We start from the raw sequence: 18,878 nt of genomic DNA, 5'->3' as shown, positions 1-18,878 counted from the left end.
TTATTGACATTTGGGGGTCCATATCATTTGGTATGATACTGCTAACATTTGCTATGAGCATGTCTAAACACAGTTTTAATGCAATTCTTCATTGTTTCTGTTGATGCTGGTTGTGAAATTGTGAAGTGACACATAAACATTTGAATATGGTTGTCATTGGGAGGAAAATTGGACTTCACCCAAGTAGCTCAGACTTGAAGGCTTTCCTCAACTATTGGTTTTCTTTGTACCCTTGGGCAAGTTGTAAATTCTCAGCCTTGGTCTAACTACCTCAAAGTGGGTAGTGTGAGGACAAACGAGAGCAAGGGTGAAATTTTGTACAAGAATTATAATTTATGTATACCATTGAAAATCCTGATATTAATTAAAGCCATCAGTGAGTAGAATGTGATTTTCTATCTTGCCTGGCTCACTGTGCAGTGAGTCGTATCACTTCCCGATTTCTAAATTGCATGGAAATAATTTTATCAGTGCTCCCTGTCAAAAGAGATAAGTCTGTTGAACTAAAGAAAACCTATTGTAATATGAAGAAAACTCTGGCAGTTACATCTTTTGGTGTCCCTCCTTTCGATTGGGCATTTGGGATGATTTCTGCTCATGGCGGTATTGGGACAGTTATATGAGAACCTGCTTTTGGTACTGTTCATTTCCTTTTTAAAAAAATATATTTTTATTAGTTTTTTTACATCATTTTCAACAATTATTAAACATAGTTTTATATCTTATACAATTTTTTTGACTTCCATCAATCACATCTGAAAATTTTCCAATCTTTTCACTTAATATACATTTCTTACTTTTACTATTACATTTAAATCTCATAACTAATGTCTCTCTTCTTTCTCTTCTTTCTCTTCTTTGCAATATTTCATATATTTCTCCTTACAAAACGTCTTGTAATCCTACTAGCATAATTTGTTGATTATAGTTGCTCTTCAAATAGTTCGTATATTTCTTCCAATCTTCTGTAAATCTCTGGTCCCACAGGTTTTGAATCCTTCCTGTCATTTTATCCAGTTCTGCGTAGTTGGTACTGTTCATTTCCAATCAATGCATGTCCTCTAACTTCCTCCTGTAATCTGTTAACATTTTAAACCACAAATGTTGCAGTTTATTTTTAATGTTTTTTGTCTCACCTTCATTGTGCTACAGTGCAGGAGTGCCCCTCCAAATGGCAATTTATATGGTAACACTGGAGAGGCATTACAGAACAACTAATAAGGCAGAATGATACGTGGACAGCCCAGTATAAATCCATCTCTAATGCGCTATTATTGCAGCAATAAAATGCTGCAGAATACACCCACAAATGAACACAAGTCTAGATGGACTCTTGCTGTTAATTTGGGATGAGTTCAGACTCGCTGAAGTCCTTCACATTGTGTAGCTTTGGTTATAGCTACATGGAGGAAGTAACATCTGATTCTAAGCAGTTGAGATGATGAGCACTACTTTGTAGCACTTTGCTTGAGTGCAGTGGGGAAAAAGAAGAAAAGGGAGCATCAAATCCCTTAAAAATTAGAATTGAGACGACGCATCAAGCTCAAGGTAAACTCAACTCAGTACAAAGAAGAATGTGTGTGAGAAGAAATGTCCAAAGGACCTTTTGGGGCATGGAGCACTATGATAAGCATTGTGAATATCAAGGGAATATCTAGAGAAACTGCTGAATTTCCATCCATTTCCCACAGAGTTCACCAGTCTAAAACTTTCCATGGGAGGTAAACTAAGGATGCACAGATACCCTCCACCATTAGGAGGTTTTGTTAGTCTTATTGAAAGCGGTTTGTTTTCTCTCAAAATACCCAAGATGTTTGCCTGAGGAAGGACCTCTAAATTTGCCTTTAAAACTGCTTCAGTTGAAGCTTGGTGCTTAGAATGCTTGCCTTTGATGGCTTCATTGAGAGATTGGTTAGGAAACTGTGGATGGTGCATTAGAATACCTAAGAGATAGTAGCTTAGTTTGCACAAAATATGGCTAAGCCATGATTTAGTGTGAAGTGCATGAGCCAAAAAGAACCAAAGAAAGCCTTAGTTTTGCATGTCCTCCTTTTGTTTTTTCCTACTACGAGGATAACTTTGACATCTAGCGTTCCCTCAGCCTCAGATGGTTTCATCCAGACTCAGGTTGCATGGATTATTAAAAACTCTGGTTAGTAATAGCTTGAAAACCACTGTTTGAAGTTGACTTGTTTCGAAACTGACCATAGTTCATTATAGTAACAAGCCCATGTCTAGATAACAAGGCAAGCTGAAATTCAGGAAAAGTAAGCCCCAGTGCTGCTGTTAGTGCTTTTAGCTGCATGGTGGTGGCAGTGCACAAGCCTGAGGCATCCTCAGGATTGTTTCGGCTCATGCTAAATCAGGGATATCCAAAGTAGTGCCCCTCAATATTATTGAACTACAACTCCCATCATCCCTGCACATTGGCCTTCTTGTCTGGGAATGGTGGGAATTATAGTCCAACAATGTCTGGAGAGCAACACATTGACCACCCCCATGCTAAAACATAGTTTAACATGATGTGTGTCTATGGTCTCGGTTTGAGCCTTCAGGTTTCATGGAATGAGGCATTGGATAACTTCCATTTTTGTAGTTCTCCGAATGGATATGATCCACTATCATGTGCACAGATTTAGTAGCTGGATATGCCCCAACGTCTGGCAATCTTCGAATGTGCTTGTGCTGGTTGATTATTGCTGTTTTTATTTATCAATTTCAGGAGCACAGGATTTGTACAAGGGATCTCCAGGGCAAAATATGGGATTGAAACTAGTAAGCTACCTAACAACCAGGGTTTTGTTTCTCAGAATCGCCAGCCCAGGTCTGGATTCAGAAATGGATGCCCTTGGGCATTGCCCTGACCACCCTTCACAGGGAGAAACAGAAGCACTTTGCAGCAGCCAGTTACAGCTCATTTCTTCCCGAGCGACCCAGTTCCCAGAACTGTGTCATTTAAAGGCTGCTTCTTGTCCTTTCTGGTTTGCAGCTTGCTTGCATATGAAAGACTAAGTACACAGAGATGCACCATTCTGATCATTAAAATGTATTTATACTAATGTTAGCAATATTTTTGGCAGCTGTATGTGACTGTGGTTCTCTCTCTGTGTGTTTTCCTGATGTGCTCATTAAAGGCAGGGATTCAAATGTAGGTAGAAGAAGCCTTTAAAGAGAGGAAGAAATTTATAGGATTAAAGAGAAGAAAATAACTCTTGTAAAATATTAACTTGCATGCTGTGAATATTCTGTCAGTGTGAAAGCAGCTGTGGATTTATCAGAGGGCTTTATTTGTATTTTTCTCTTAATGACAATCCCATAAAAAGATATGGCAAGATTATATCTAACTAATTAAAAGTATATTACATTGGGATTATTTCACTGGAGATTATTTTCTAACAATCCTTTTAAAATCTTGTTTTCTATTGTGTTCCAACTCACTGAAATAAAATTATGTGTGCTTGTAAAACACATTTAGATTTTAGGTGTGATGTCTGCTGAGTCACTGCATCTTGTTTACATAAAGATACCCAAGGTTGCTTTGTGGGTTATGCTTGATCAAGAGACCCCCTTTTTGGCTTGGTGGAGAATCCCAGTATTTTTTTGGCTGCACATTCATCACTATTGGATTGGTTTTGTAATACCCCTGTTCATTAGGCTACACATTCTTTACTTGATGCTATTGGTTTGCTACTTGTAAATAATTTTGATCTCCCTCCTCATTTCCATAAATCCAAGTATTCAGTTTTGCTCCTGTGGAAGGATCCAAAATGGCTTCCAGGGAGTTATTTGAGAGGAAACTTTGGAACAGTAAAAGCTGTTCAACAGTGGAGCAAGAATTTCATGAGAGGTGGTAGTCTCTCTCCTTCACTGGAGCTATTTGAGTGGGGACTGTCTAAATATTTGCCGAAATTGTTGTAGCTGCATCCTGCATTGAGCAGAGTGGTTTCTCCTAGATGGCTTCTAATGTTCCTTCCAGCTCATTTTGAGAGTGAATTCTGTAACCGCCACATTTGAGCAAATTTATCAAAAACATGAAGTCCATCATGTGTTGAAACCAGTTCTGCTAACGCAATTATTAGAGATCCTCTTTCCTTTTACAGCATGATGGTAAAAATGTGGCTGTATGAGGCTATTCTGAAGTTGAGCATTGCCTTGGCAAGAGTAGGGAACAACCAGCTGAAACACAATTGAAACCTTTCTTTAAAAAACAACAACTAAACAAATATAATAAATGGTGGGGTGAGATTTGGGCCATCAATGGACACAGGAAATGGTTTGGGCAAGCTAGAGAAATGGTGTTTAATTAATGGAAAGAAGGAGGAAGCAATGCTTTAGCCCAGAGTGACCTCCAGATGTTACTGAACTACAACTCCCATCAGCCCAGCCAGCATCACCAATGGTTAGGAATCATGGGAATTGGAGTCCAGCATCAGCTGGGCGGCATCACATTGGCTATTCCTGCTTTTCGTTTAGGAGTCGAAGGCAATGTGAGAGTGGATTAAAAACAAAACAAAACATGAAAACTGTAGCTTTTCCATTGACTTTCATGGCTTGTGGACTGTGCCCACACTGTGAGTCAAAAGCTAGGCAAATATGTTAAGATAAGAACATACTGAACTGTTTCCTAATAGCAAGATCATTTAGACAATGAGTCCAAAATCCTTATGTGCAATGGTTTGAGGCTTGATAGCTATTGCATAATGCAATCTTAGGGAGGGTGACCCATGTGTTCTTGTAAGCAGCTTTGCACATGTTTGGCAGTTTTTACTTGATTGGATGAAAAACACTGTAACTGGGTAGGCAGTTGGTTTGCACAATGGCCAGCATGTGAAGCAAACTCTATGGAGCTGTGTTTTCAAGTTACCACCATACAGCAAAAATCGCATAGAGGAGTCAAGCACACAAATAGGAGGCTGGGTAGGATGCTCACTGAGACATAAATCACCCAGAACCTGGGAAGATACAGCTATTTTTCCACATGGATTGATGGGGGGGGGGAATGGAATAACGTCAGATTCCTCAAAGTTTTGTTATCAGTCCCTGTCAAATTCTGAGTTATAATAATATGTATTTCACAAAGTTTCTCCAGACATATGATTACCTCAGTTAGGTGTGGTACACAAAGCACGCTGGGTACTTGTAATAAAACCTTATTCTGGAGAACAACTGCTTTTCCCTTCTCTGGTGGTGGGAGGAGAGCCCAGTGGGACATAATGGAATATTCTTCTCATGTTCCAAATTGATATATAATGATGCACTATGGAAAAGTTGGGATTGGTTGAGCATATGCGATAAATAATATAATATGTATAAAAACATATTTGATAGTCAAACTGTTGGTTTCATCTTTTAGTTATGTATGGTGATAAGCAAGAGGCCTATTCATCCTGCCAGTTACACAGCTCCCCTTTCTGTACTGCTGTTACCAGCAATTTTTTCAGCAGTCGCCTTTAATACCTTATTCATGTGCTTTGGGGTGAAAAGTTAATGTAGCTATATATTATTCATCCAAGAGAAAGGACATTTTTTCAATACAAGTTGCCTCATTTCTCTTGGAAAGGGGCAGTGCTGTGAGCCAGAAGAGCAGTGTAAAGCTCTGTTGGATGTGTGTCAATGAATTAGGCTTTATAGATCCATGCTTGATGTTTTAATATTTGCAGAAAGTTTGGGTGTCTAATATTCTACCTATTGCAACAAATTTACTTTTGAACCTGTCTTTCCTGTCTTTCTTGTGTATCTCAGGTTGACCTGCTGCCACCCCTTTTAGCCACTATAAAAAAGTGCTTTTGTTTCTCCTTCTCTTTCTTATTTGGTTTATCCAGACGAAGTAATAGATAAAGTCATCTTGCATATGCATGCACTGATGCTTTATTTAATCCAGTGTTTCCCAAACTTGTTTTTGGACTACAAGTCCCATTACCCCCAGTCAGGAACGATGGGCATACTGGTCTGAAAACAGCTGGAGACCCAAGTTTGGGAAGCACTGATTTAATCCAACACATTTGGGGTCCCAAGTGCTTCTGTGCCAGCACTGAGAAGTTTCCTTGTCTGATGGCAGCTCTTTATGAAACCTCATAAGCCACTCACAAGAGCTATTGCAACTACTTGGGCAGTTTTTCAGGTAGCTTTGTGGGCAGGAAAAGTGAGCTGAAACACCCAGGCTCAGGACCAGAGCCTGGTGTTCCAAAGTGCATGTTGCTTCTGCTGCCTCTCACCTCTTCTCCTGCAATGCTGTGTTGTATATAGGTTTCTGAATCTTCTCTTCAGCCTGAGCCAAGTGGTTTGGCTACCTCAGCAAGTCTTCAGCTGCCACCAAGCCACCCCATCTTCCTCTCAGGTCTTCTTTCTTCTCCCTAAATCCTTTTGCTCTGTGGTCTTCTTCTGATGGTCCATCATGAACACTAAGCACCAGCCAACATGGACGGACTCTGACTGGCTAGTACCCAGCCATTCTGGCCCCCAGGTGACTGTTAAACCAACTCCCATCTGGCCAGACAGAAAGCTTCCCCCTTCCAACACATTACACTGAACATGACACTACAACTGACAGAATATATTACACAATACCCATTGAAACACAGCTTAAACAAACAGGATTGCTTCACGCTATAAAAATAATTAATGATCAGTCGTATGGCTCCTCTAGTACCTTTTGTGAATTCCCAGATTTTGAGAATTCATATGGAAAGGTGATCATAGAGGGACTGAAGCTGAGCAGGACAGGAACCCTAAGTTCCCTAGCCCTCCTTTCTCAGCTCACTTCACCCCATCTTTCTTTCTTTCCATCCCTGCTCTCAGTCCCTTGGCGAGACATTTCCTCTGTCCCCCGGCTTACCTTCATCCTTACTTCAAATTTCTGCATCCTTCCTGTCCTCCCTTCAGTCAGGCTCAGCTCTAGCCTGCTCCACTGGCTGTGCTTGGAGAAAGTACTGCCTTTGTGACATCACTAGCCAATGCACCAATCCCCACATCTCAGAATTCTTGTCCATTGGTGGGGAGCGGTGTAAGGCCTGCAGATGATGTCACAAAGGCATTACTTTCTCCCTAAGATGGGGAAACCTTTCATGTCAGTTGCCCATGTAGTTGCTAAGATAAAAAGGCACTTCGAAGCAACCTTCTAGGGGCCACAAGCCAGTGGCTGGTGGAGTCAGAGGCAGAAGTAACAAATGCACATTTTGTGTGCACTAGGCTAGTTTCTTCACACGCTCACAAGCCGATCTCTATCCTCCATCAGCCAAACAAGAAGCATTATCAGAGATCAAGGGCACATTCCAGGCAGGCACAAGCACTCATGGATTGTCTGAGGCAGGGCAGGTGAGGAGTGCGGCCTGAGGAAAGGGGGTGTGGCCAGATAGAGAGATCTGGAGGGCTACATGTGACCCTCCAGGCCTGTGCTTCCCCATCTCTGAAGTAGACTGAAATGGTAATCTGGAAAAGAATAACAAAGAAACAATGAAAGGACTGTTATTATCTGAAAAAAACTGGTTTCAGCCTGAAAATGGAAATGGAAGATATCTTCAGGGCATCTTTAGTAATGTATAGTTCCGGCCTCAGTTTGTCACCAGCTATTTACACTAAGTTCCTTTAATCCTGAAGCACTATTTATCTCATCTTGGATAGTCACTTAAAATCTAAAGTATTAGATGTGATCTTAAATGTTTGCGGTAATACAGGAAGGCATGCTTTTAGAAAGTATACACAGTAATAAAATGGAATGCACAGTTTGTGTGTTAAAACTTTACTGTCGGTAGAGCTTTTAGCCGCGCTAATAAGAAAAGTGATTTTATTCAGAGCAAACAGAAGCTATAAAAGGTTAACTCTCTTTTGTTGCTTTGTGTTTTGCTGTGTGAACATTAATGTAGGTGCCTGCTGAAATGGGCAGATAAATCCTGTATTTGCTAAAATTTAGCACTTAATAAGCTATCTTTAGTAAAAGTATGAAAACGGCTTATGCCCCTTTCTGACAAGTTAAGAGAAATAAACCTAAGTCAGACTCAATAAAGAATCCTTCTCGTCTCTCAGATTCTGCACTGCTCCTTTTCAAAATGGGTTAATGTCGCTTCTGATGTTTGTAGGTACTGAAGCCATGTAATACGGGCTTAGTTTTCAAAGCAATGGATGCATTTGCACAGTGTGACTGTGAAGAGGAGTTCAGAAGCTCTCGCTTCCATTTTGGATTAAGTACAGCTTGTTGAACTCAAACAAACTTCCATTTATCTTAACTACGGTTTGTTGAAATAGGCTAGCTTCAGACCATAGCTTATGAAATTGGCTTGTTTCAACAAATGTGGTTAATCTGAAGCAGAAGTAATCTCTTCCTTGTGGCTGTGCCAAAGGAGGGGAAGCCAGGGAGCCCAAAGTTCATTGCAGCTCATTCTCATAAAGCTAAATCATGGCTCAGTGTTATGAGAACACGGGAACTCTTTGCTTTTTCCTGCTAAACTAACTGATATGACAACAAATAGTGATCACTGCCAGTTGGAAGGGCAAAGTTTGCAGGTGGCCTTCAAGTGGAGGCCACTGGGTGTCACAAAGCATTTATCATGAAAATGGGAGGTGGCCTTGATGCCACTGATCTCATTGGTTTAACCTACTGCTGTGGCCTGGTCATTCTATTGCTGTAGAGTTCAACCTTTTCAGACCCAGGACCCAGCTTTTTAACCTGAAAAAAATAAAATGGGGGCACGTTTAAGTTTAGCATTCATTCCCTTTCCATCTTTCTCTGAAATGCTGAGCGCTTCAGCAGTGAGGTGTGAAAATTCTGTCTTTTGCTCTTCATAGAACAATCTGTAAAGAATAGAAGCTTGCATTGCCCGGTCCTCTCCATCACATTTGCTGTAATATACAGTTATTGACTCGCACTTGCATGTATAAAAAGCAAGCAGTGATATCAAAAGCCAATGAGAGATCAAAAAGCAAGAGCAAGATCACTGCTCTCTAGAAAGCTCATCCATCAGGGAGACCAAGGACAACTCATTTCCATGGCCAGGTCTGAAACAAGACTAGAATGGATCTCAACAGATACAGGCTGTGGGCTGCAGATTAGCTGACCCTGCCCTCAAATCTTCTTGTGTACCAAGAGGTTTCATGGCAGGTGAGATGTCAATGTGAAAAGACATATTTGAAAGCCACTGCAGGAAACGCAGCTGGAGAAAAGGCATGCGCTCACACTTCATCTCTGTTTCCAGTTGCTATTGTTAATGTCTGTCTCACTTTTTTCTATTTAAAAACAAAGCAGCTAATTGCAGAAGTTGTCCCGCTGATACCACAGGAGAAAGAATTTCTTTGTCTACTTCATTTCTACACACGGCTTCGTCCCTGCTTGTAAACCAGTAAAAATTTCACCCCTGATTTGTGCCTAATGTTTTATAAGAACTGCATCATTGGAAAAACAATATTGTAAATGGAAAGTTGTTCTCCCTTGTCCAAACTCTCTGAATATATGTTTACATTGATTCCCGCAGACCGCCCCCCATAAATGTAAAGCCAGCTAAATACCTTTTGTTTCCTATCATTTCTAGGCATACCTTCCCCTGGATGTTGTGCGCTTTTTTCATTTTTATCCTTTTCCTGGATTCTTCTATTTCTTCTGGTTAGCTTGAAGGAAGGTAGTCTATCCCAAAGACAACCTATTGGCCTCTATAAATGTGCAGGCCAAATAAGGATATCAGAGGATTCTGGGAGTGGAATTTATTGGTGTTTGCTTATTCACTCCATATTCGGAATGGAAATCAATCCAGTGAATATGATCAGTATTCACTGTTGTTGCTTTGAGTCCAAAAACAATATGTAACTGAGTAGATTCCACTCTGTAATTTGCATTGTGTTTCCTTTGCACTGAAATGAATGATGTGGAATAATGGAATGGTAATGTAACTTATGCACCATAAGTTTCCTAATTAATTATATAAAATACATAATTTATATGCTACCACCACAGCATACAGCCAGACAAATAATATGTTTTTTGATGCAGGGTGAACTGTAGCAGAATGGAAATGGTGCTGCATGTGACAAATACAGTCTGGAATGGAAATGTATGCCTTCTTCCATCCCTGCTTGCTGGAGAAGAGCAAGGGTCCATTGAGCCTAGGAGTAGCCAATGTGGCTGTTGGAATCTAGCTCCCATCACCGCTGACCAGTAGCCATGTTGTCTAGGTCTGATAGGAGTTGTAATTCAACAATATCTAAAGGGCACCATGTTCGCCACTCCTGATCTACTACAGTGTCCTGCTTTTCCAACAGTGGCCAGTCAGATGCTTGTGAGAAGCCTGCAAGTAGGTAATAAAGACAACATTGCATGATTTCTTTTTAAATGGCTAAAGTAAACTTTAGTAAACGAAAGCAGAATTAAGAATATGGTGCCAAAGTCACGTGAAGAAAAATTGCTGTTGACCACATTCTACAAGTTGTGCTTTTACAAGAGGATGTATACTCATAGATGGAAAAGCTGGTGGGAAGAATTGAAGAAGAATCATATTCCAGATTTTAGCTCTTCAATGTGTATACACAAATCTATATTTATCTGGAGGCTGCAGAGTGATGCCCTGGTTCCCAGCCAACTGTGCGAAGAACAGATATCAGAACTCAAATGATTCTACTGTATGTGCTTGTTCTGTTCTGGTAAACCTCCCCCAGCAACAACATCACAGATCCTGACCTGGAGGATTGCTAACACCTAATGGGAGGTGTTAGCTGAGTTGTGCAACAAGAAATATAGAGGTATTTATGTAAGACATGGCTGCTTTTTATTCTCAGCATAGTGGATCGAATGCTCTTTCAAAGCTTTTAAAAAAATAATAATAACAAAGCCCTGTGTAAGCAAATATAGACAACACCCAGAAATAAACTTAGCTGAAAAAATTAAATGCAATTATATAGGGCGAGGAAGGAACTTTACAGTTCAGGGTTCTAGCTTAAAGTTCATCAACCATACATAATATGGTGAAATATACAGGAAGGGTTCTGCTTTAAAGGGAAGAGAATCGCTCCATGATTCTAGTGTGAGATCGTCAGTGACCATATACACTGTTCACTGTTCAGCTTTCTATGAAAAGCTACACTTTTCAGAGTTCCCTAGGAAGAATAATTGTTTGTTTAACTAGTCTGGGTGTTGTAGCTCTGTGTGGGGAATATGGGCCTCCTAACAGTCCTCAGCACCAACAATAAGCTACAATTATCAGGATTATTTTGGGGAAGCCATGACTGTTTAAAGCGGTATGATACTGCTTTAAATGCAGTGCTTTTTTCTGGGGGTATGCAGGGGTACACATACCCCTAAACATTTTGTGAATCTTTGTACTTTTGTCCATTTACTATATTTATTTTTCCCAATTTGAACTATAAAATGGTGATTTTCTTGAGTCAAAATGAGAGTACCCCTAAACATTTTTTAAGAGAAAAAAACCCCACTGTTTAAATATATAGTGCAGATGGAGCCTACGTTGACTATTTGCAAATATGAATTGTCATTAGCCAGTTATTTCTGTACAAACTACTTTTTTCAGACAGCCATTTTTATGCTCCAGCAATAACTTACGTATTTCGTATCTGGATTACCTTCCAGTCAAAGTGCCTACACTAGCATTACAAAGTACATTTTGTTGTACTTTCTATTATTACAGGTTGAAAGCCTTCAAAAGTCCTTAACAAATGCGTGTGAGAGATTTTAAAAGTATGTATCATTTCGTGAAGTGCATTTCTAGATGGTGAAAAATTGGAGAGGACCCCTAAGTTTTGATGTAGTTTAGTGTAGAACAGGGAAGGACAAGGTGTTACTGTAACTTGCTTCCAGCCCCAAATACACTTTTGAATCTTTTTTATTATTCTGAAGTACATTTCTAGGCCTCATGAATGCGAAATGAAGGGGGATGTGAAGACAAGGACTGGATTTTTTTTTTTCTTAAAGCAGATAATGAGGAACTCATTCTGTTTTTCAGCTTCACATACATATACAGGCAAGGACCAATTTATGCATGTCCAATTAATGTGCAACTGCCAGTGTGTGCATCACAGCGATCTACAAGTGCTTATATGCACTTCGCTGTTGCACATGATGACCTGTGACACAACCCCTGCACAAATTGGGGGTTGCCTACAATTAAAGTTTTGAAAGGGTTCACTCCCAAGTTTTCAATTTATGGAAAGGAATTTTAAGACACAGGTGGCTAACCCCTTCCAGCCTGAGGGCCGCATTGAAGGTTGGACAAATCTCAAACTTCTGCAGGCCACACATACAAGCTTACTGCATGCACACACATGTGGTGGATTTCTGAAACTCAGAGCACCTGAGTTCTATGGTGGGGCAACTTCTCTATCCCCTTGCAATTCTAAAGTGCTGTGCTGTGATTCACCTGCAGGTTCACCTGAACATAGAAGCCAACTCCCAGGGGCCGTGGGGGCTCCGGCCCCTACAATAAAATATTTGAGGGGGCTGGGGCCCCTCCAAAGTTGATGGGCACTGCCATTCAAATAGTGTGTGCACGCTGCGTCATGTAATTGCTTTTGCATTTAAATTGTTCAACTCTTAGGTACAATACGCAGTTTCCAATGCATCCATCCATAAAATATGCATTTTGTGCACTTTTTTGCATAAATATGTATTTTATATGCACCGTTTGTGCACCAAAACTGAAATGCAAAATCTAGAGACGTGCATAATCTGACTGGGAATTGCATTGTGATCTGCAAGGGGTTTGGTAGCATCAAGTTAGTCCACTGTGAAAAGTGAACCAAAGGAATTCCTTTCCCATCATTGACTCCAATGACAGGTTGTAAATAATTAGGATCTAATTGGACTATATCATGGGAAGCTTAGCCATTTGCTTTTTGAGGCATTCATTGCTGACATCTAACTGATGATCATCTTTGATGGCTCTTTCTAGAGTTGAGTGCAGCTTGTGAGAAATCGATAAGAAAGTGAACTTAATTTTGCATATCCATTAATTTTGACTTTAACAGATGTGTTTTGAATGCCATAGTCACCTTTGTAATTTGTTGTCCCTGTATACCATGATCTAGGTAACCTCAATTAGCAAAAACTGATTAATACTTTAATTCTTTGCCAGGAGTTTTTCCCCATGGCTGCCCAGTATAACTGATACACTGTTTAGGGGATGTGGCAGAGAAGGAAATTAAATTTGGGTAATATATACTATGTTAAAATAGCCCCCAAATGTTGGCAAATTTTCTGTGGGAATAGGTACTGCTTCTTTTTGCTGGATTTAATGACCTATAAGACATAGTTATAAATACCCTTTTTAAGGAAAAGAGCCAAACTGATGAACTTTATTTTTTCAATAGAGCCTTCATTTCAGTGGCACACTTTTGTGTGATAAGAATATCTGTAACACACATGAACATAATTATTTTTAGCACTGCATTTGTTAAAATCCCCCATACTTTCAGTACATTCTCTTACCTTTTTTTTAATAAAAAAAATCCCTCTCAGACAATGATTATACATATCCTGCTCTTTTTGCAGATTCACATATTGCACTGCTATTGGTTGGCCATAGATACCAGCAGCAAAGGTGTGGCTTCTGGAGCAGCCAATTTGGTGCCCTCCAGCTTTTTTGGACTCCAACTCCCAGCATCCCTGGCCATTGGCTATGCAGGCTGAGGCTGATGAGAGCTGTAGCTCAAAACATCTGGAAGGCACCATATGAACTACTATTGGTCTACTTATTTCAAATTGCTATGTGAGCTTGCTCATTTCTTCAGCTTATGTACACCTCTCCTCTTTCACTTGCTTCCTCCACTCCTTCTCTAGGTCCTTCCCTTCTTTTCATCATTCATCTAGACTGCCCAGACTTTCCTGACACCCCCTCCCGCACCATTTCCATTGTTCTGCTGTCTTTCAAAGCCTCAATTCCTCCTCTCCCAGATTCCCTTACCTCTTCAATCCCAGAATCTAGAGAAGGCTCCTATTCCTGTGACAGAACATCTACTTTGCTTGCAGACGGTTCTAAGTTAAATCCCTGGCATCTCTAGAGATGGCTTGTCACAAAATCCTGAAATGTGATGTGGATAGGTAGCTTCAAATTGTCTAGATCTATGCTGTAGTTAATAATGTGTCTCAGGTTTACACGAACCACTATGCTAGCTGAAAGAAAAGAAAAGAGTCTCAACCAGTTTGTTTGATCTTTGCAGGCTGCATCAAGATCTCTTTCTACCTCTCTATCAAGCTGCTCATTGGGTTGCAATTTCATTGTGTTCAAAATCCTTTCCCCCCACCCCCTGCACAAATAAATAGCTGATGGCATTTATTTATGGAAAGTTATTAGCATTTATTATTTATATAGCACAGGGATTGATCTTCTCCATTCATATATCCAAGGTCAAAGCCTGCTAGCTTTCTCATCTTGCAGGTAGGTCACCAGCTCCAACAGCTAGGGGCAGCTCAGTTAGGGAATAACTCATTTCTTTTTGCATTCAGCTCCTCCTCCTGCTTCTGCTGCCACCATTCCATGAGAGAATTTCTCTCTCTCTCTTTCTCTCTCTCTCTCTTGACCCACCTTATTCCTTTCTCTGGATCACAGCCAACGCAGTGTAGAAAATGAATGGAGGGTGGAAAGGAGATAGAAAAGAGGTTGGCGAAGCTTCTTAGCAGAAGTCCTGGAGCACAGCGGCAATAGAAAGAGCATCTGAGAAAGCAGTCATTTTGAGGGTTGGCTGAATACCATTAGAAGAGATAAAAGCTTTGGAGAAAATGATATGGACAACAATTTCATAAACTAGACAAATGACTGTACATGAAAGATATTGTCAGGAGCCTATAAAGTAATCCATTTTACACTATGGAATAATAATCCATTTTGTACCCTGTTTTTCTTTATATGAAGAAAATAATCATTGCAACCCTCACCAGCTTCTTTGTTGTCGTGAGTAACAGAGATAAAATGCTTCAGTTCATATGGACAAACAAAAGCCCCTAGGCTGGTTCTCTGCCACGAGGAAGATTTCTCCTCCTGCAGCACCATCTTCCTTTGGCTGTCTCAAAGGCAGCTGCTTGTCTGCGGCAAGTTGTAAAACTGGTGTCCTGAGAACACCCAGCCTAAGGAAGACAAACAGCAGGTAGTTTAGTTCTTTGGTGCACTAAACACACAAACACCTCTCTGGTGGCTTGTGCTCTGAGCTGGACTGTTTGAGCAATGGTGGGACTATGCCCGCTTGCAAAACTTAAGTACCCTCGCTTGACAGTATGGCCTTAGCCTACATGGAAGTTGCCACTGTGTCTTCAAGTCCCTTCTAGTCTTAGTGGACAATGGGGGAGGAAACAGAGGTGATTCTGGCAGCCCCCTCCCTTCAGGCACCATCTCTCCCTCAACTCCTGGTGCATCCTGTCATTCCAGACAATACCCCATAAATTGCTACCCATATCCCCTGGATCATCTTCTGGCAACACCCACTCCCTGGCGCCTGCTAGTCTCTGACACCTGGCTGCTACAGCTCTGCTTGTGAGCCTTGCAAGGGATGCTGGGGAAAAACCTGACCTCTTGTGACAGAAAATCCTGAGCAAATGCATGCAGCCCAATGATATGCACCTGTTCTTTTCTCTTCCCTCCTTGGTCACTGTGCATTGGATTGCAGCCTCCTCCTCCAAATTCGTGGGAAAGAGCATTACAACTGCCCCGTGATGTTGGGGCTGCTTTATGTCTCTTTGGAATAGACAGGAAGGGACACACAAGGGCACCCCTGTGTTACGTGACGATGATGCTGTAACATATGGATGATGCGGCGTGAAATACCTTTGACAGTCTTCCAAAAGTTCTCAGGGCCACCCAATAAAATTGATTGACAGTAGCTTCAGAATGGACAAAGGGAAGTACTGTTTCATTTGTTTTGTTTATTTGCTTAAAGCATTTTTAGCTGGCTCTTCAGCCAAGAAAAGGCTTGCAGAGCAGCTTACAAAGATCAGAAATGAGTCAATCCTTGCCCTCAGGTTTATGAGTAAAAGGCAGGATGCACAAGGAAAAGGGATTTGGACGGGAGCCTATTCAGGCGAGACTTTAGTGGCAGGTGAGAAAGCTATGGTCAGGAGCAGGGTTAGGCCTAAAATTCTAAGCCATTAAGGACCATTAAAGCCTTTTCTACCATACCTGAATGCCCACTCGGACTTTCAGGTGAAATTATAATATCCACAAGTTTAGCAAGCCCTTAAAGTTTCTAGGCATGGCACAACAATATATTTTTCAGAGAAATCGTAAGGCCCTGGCAGCATACTTGCAACATGAGTTTCTCAACAAGATTAATTCAAGAGGGAAACTTTTGTCTTGCTTTCCTAGAAAGTGTGTCCTTGTGTGTGTTATATATCACAATGATGAAGCAACCAGACTTTACTGAATATCCAAGCATCCCATTTAAGCTTCTCTTGAACAAATATATTATGATTTCCAAAGAGCAATTTGCAATGCAGATCCATGTAATGGTAAGATTGCATTAGTTGATCATGCCAGGAAGCTCATCGCTGCACTTAAGTGTTCACAATCTTGCAATGTAAATTATTTGCCAAGTTGTATTTTACTTGAGGCAATTATATTGGTGCTTGGAAACACAAGTGCATTTAGCTTTCAAAACGGAAGGAAAGAGATTACTGTTGGGAAGCTGGGGCTTGGCTTGGCTGCACTTTAGATCATGATGTAGTATTCTGGGCCAGTGCAAAACCTATATAATAATATCCCACTCCTCTTGTAGGAAACAGCATCTTACCAAATCCTTTGGCTTCCTTCAGATTTCTTTGGATGTTTTGCAAAATATGTGCCAAATATGCCGTAGTGTTAGGAGAAATTTTGTGATATCTCTGCTTCAAATCTATCACACAGGGTAGAGAACCACAGTGGCTTTTTACTTTTGGGATCTGTGTAGGAGAAGAAACATTGCTTCCCTCTTCTTTTGCCTTTGTGACAAAAATGGTCATAGCACCAATCCCTACCCTCAGCTCAAACGTAAAGAAAATACCAGAGAGCTCAGTTTTGAGTGTGCATGTTGTTGGAGCAACTGTTGATGTCACAAAAGCACTCCTCCCCTGTTATTTGCATGCATGGCAACTAACCAATCAAAGGAAATGTGCTCATAACAGTGTGCTTGCATTTGCAACAGTGTGCTTGCATTTGCTGGCCTGATCTTCAGCTACTGGGTACATCCTTTTCCCTTTTAGAACAGAATTGATACACCCTTTCCTACCTTGGCTCAAGTTCCCTTTTGGACAACCTTCTGGGGCCAGAGGGCAGCGGAAAGAGCAAAGGTCCTCTTACCTTTGTACTATAGGCTTCTTCCCAGCCATGCAAAAACCAGAGGTTTCTAAACAACTCCCATACAGCTCTCCATCCTCCATCAGGGAAACAAGAGGCATTATCACAGTTCAGCATTCTAGACGGGTGCAGAAGGGGCACCTGTGAGGTGGTGTGGTTTGAGGGAAAGTAGTATGGCCTGGGGATTGAGGTGGCCTAAGGACCAGAAAGACAAGCCTGAGGTTCCTTGCCCTTTTTTGAGTGTGGGCTACCAGTCTAGGTTTTATATGGACTCCTGTTGTTGTTTATCCTCTGACTCAGCATTTTCAGTCCTTGCTGAAACCTATTTGCTGTGCTAGGATTTTTTTTAAAAAAAGATCTAACTAGTTCAGAATCTAGTTTGTTGGCTTGGGTGGTCTTGTCAAGTCAAGCTTTTGAAGGCACTGCTTTTCAGAGGATTCCCAAACATGAGCTTTTGGTGTATCTTCAGGAGAAGGGAGTTTTAATGCTTTGTGCGTCATCTTGTGTCCCTCATTAGAATGCCAGCATGTTTCTGATATCAAATGGCCCGACTATAAACAGGAGTGATATCGGGCAGCAACACACTTATCCAAACTGTTCCTGTTTGTACGGTGCAGTCATCCTATAAATTATTCCATCAGGGTCTGATGGTCGTCTGCTCTGCTTAACACTCTCATATCCCACTCACGGCAATAATAAATGAACCATTATGGCCTTGATCTGTATTCTTGTCAACCCTACTTACGAAAACTGACTCACAAACAAAGAAAGGACATGTGGGTGACAGCTGAGGACAAATTACCTTGCCCTTAACTCTTCTGGTCTCCATCTTGATGCTATTTTCTGTAAATCTGTTAATAATCAATGGCATGGTAAGCTGAGATGGTGAACAGAACTTTCTACTTGCTCACTTACTGAAATCCATTAATGCTGAATGTTAGTTGCATATTAGAATAAAATGTTTCCACAGAGTTAACCAAATTTTCTTCTGCCTTTTGGTTCCCAGTCTCTGGTCAGGCACTGGCCAATGACCCCAGCAGCTCAGAAGGGCCCCAGCTGGCCCAACCCAGCTCTGTTACCTTATTGTCTTCCTTATGGGATCCCTGTACTGCCATTTTAGCAGCGGGTGAACAGTGCTGCTGCTTGTGAATGGGTGTCAAGCTTGGCCCCTATATGCCATGGCTTTTCACCATTAATTTCCCCCCCAAAACACCTTTTAAATTGCCCCGCCCATACATTGATGAAATCTACCACTAAAATGCCACCCTGAAACTCAGTGAGGGTGGCTGTAAGTGGTGTTGCTGGTGCTATTGTGGCAGTGGCAGCAACACACACACAAAAGTGCAGTTGCATTGCATGTTTTGGGGAGGTTCTGGGGCCATCAACAGCACCATGCTAAGAGCCCCCTGAAGTCTGTTCTTATTAGTTAGTTTCCACCTTCTTCTGTATGTGTTATCCTTTCTGAGACAAGTCTCTGGATTCTTTTTAAAGTGGTAAAATAATAATGGAAGGAGGGGAGTAGTTTTGAGAGTTTTTGAGTTGGAAGTTGCCTGCCTGTATCAGATACGTTCGCTCCCTTCTCCCGTAACCATGGCGATACAAGATAGGAGGGCACTTCTATTTTAT

The 18,878-nt window shown here is 41.1% G+C and overlaps 1 protein-coding gene and 2 long non-coding RNA genes across 4 annotated transcripts in view; 1 reads left to right on the top strand and 2 right to left on the bottom strand.

Moving 5' to 3' along the window:
- NRG3 (neuregulin 3) overlaps positions 1–18,878 on the top strand; it is a 602,711-nt gene that overhangs the window by 17,769 nt on the left and 566,064 nt on the right. The window lies entirely within an intron of this gene.
- On the bottom strand, positions 3,026–6,927 carry LOC310677346. The gene is made up of 3 exons (XR_014511105.1): positions 6,836–6,927; positions 5,102–5,257; positions 3,026–3,163 (listed from the first exon to the last, which is right to left on the bottom strand). It is a non-coding gene; the product is annotated as an uncharacterized lncRNA (long non-coding RNA).
- Positions 14,286–16,958, bottom strand: LOC310677923. Its single transcript, XR_014511519.1, has 3 exons — positions 16,711–16,958; positions 14,867–15,055; positions 14,286–14,529 (listed from the first exon to the last, which is right to left on the bottom strand). It is a non-coding gene; the product is annotated as an uncharacterized lncRNA (long non-coding RNA).

The sequence above is a fragment of the Podarcis tiliguerta genome (genome assembly GCF_965153285.1).
Source record: "Podarcis tiliguerta genome assembly, chromosome: 5".
NCBI lineage: Eukaryota > Metazoa > Chordata > Lepidosauria > Squamata > Lacertidae > Podarcis > Podarcis tiliguerta.
This window is presented reverse-complemented; position numbering and strand designations above follow the sequence as displayed.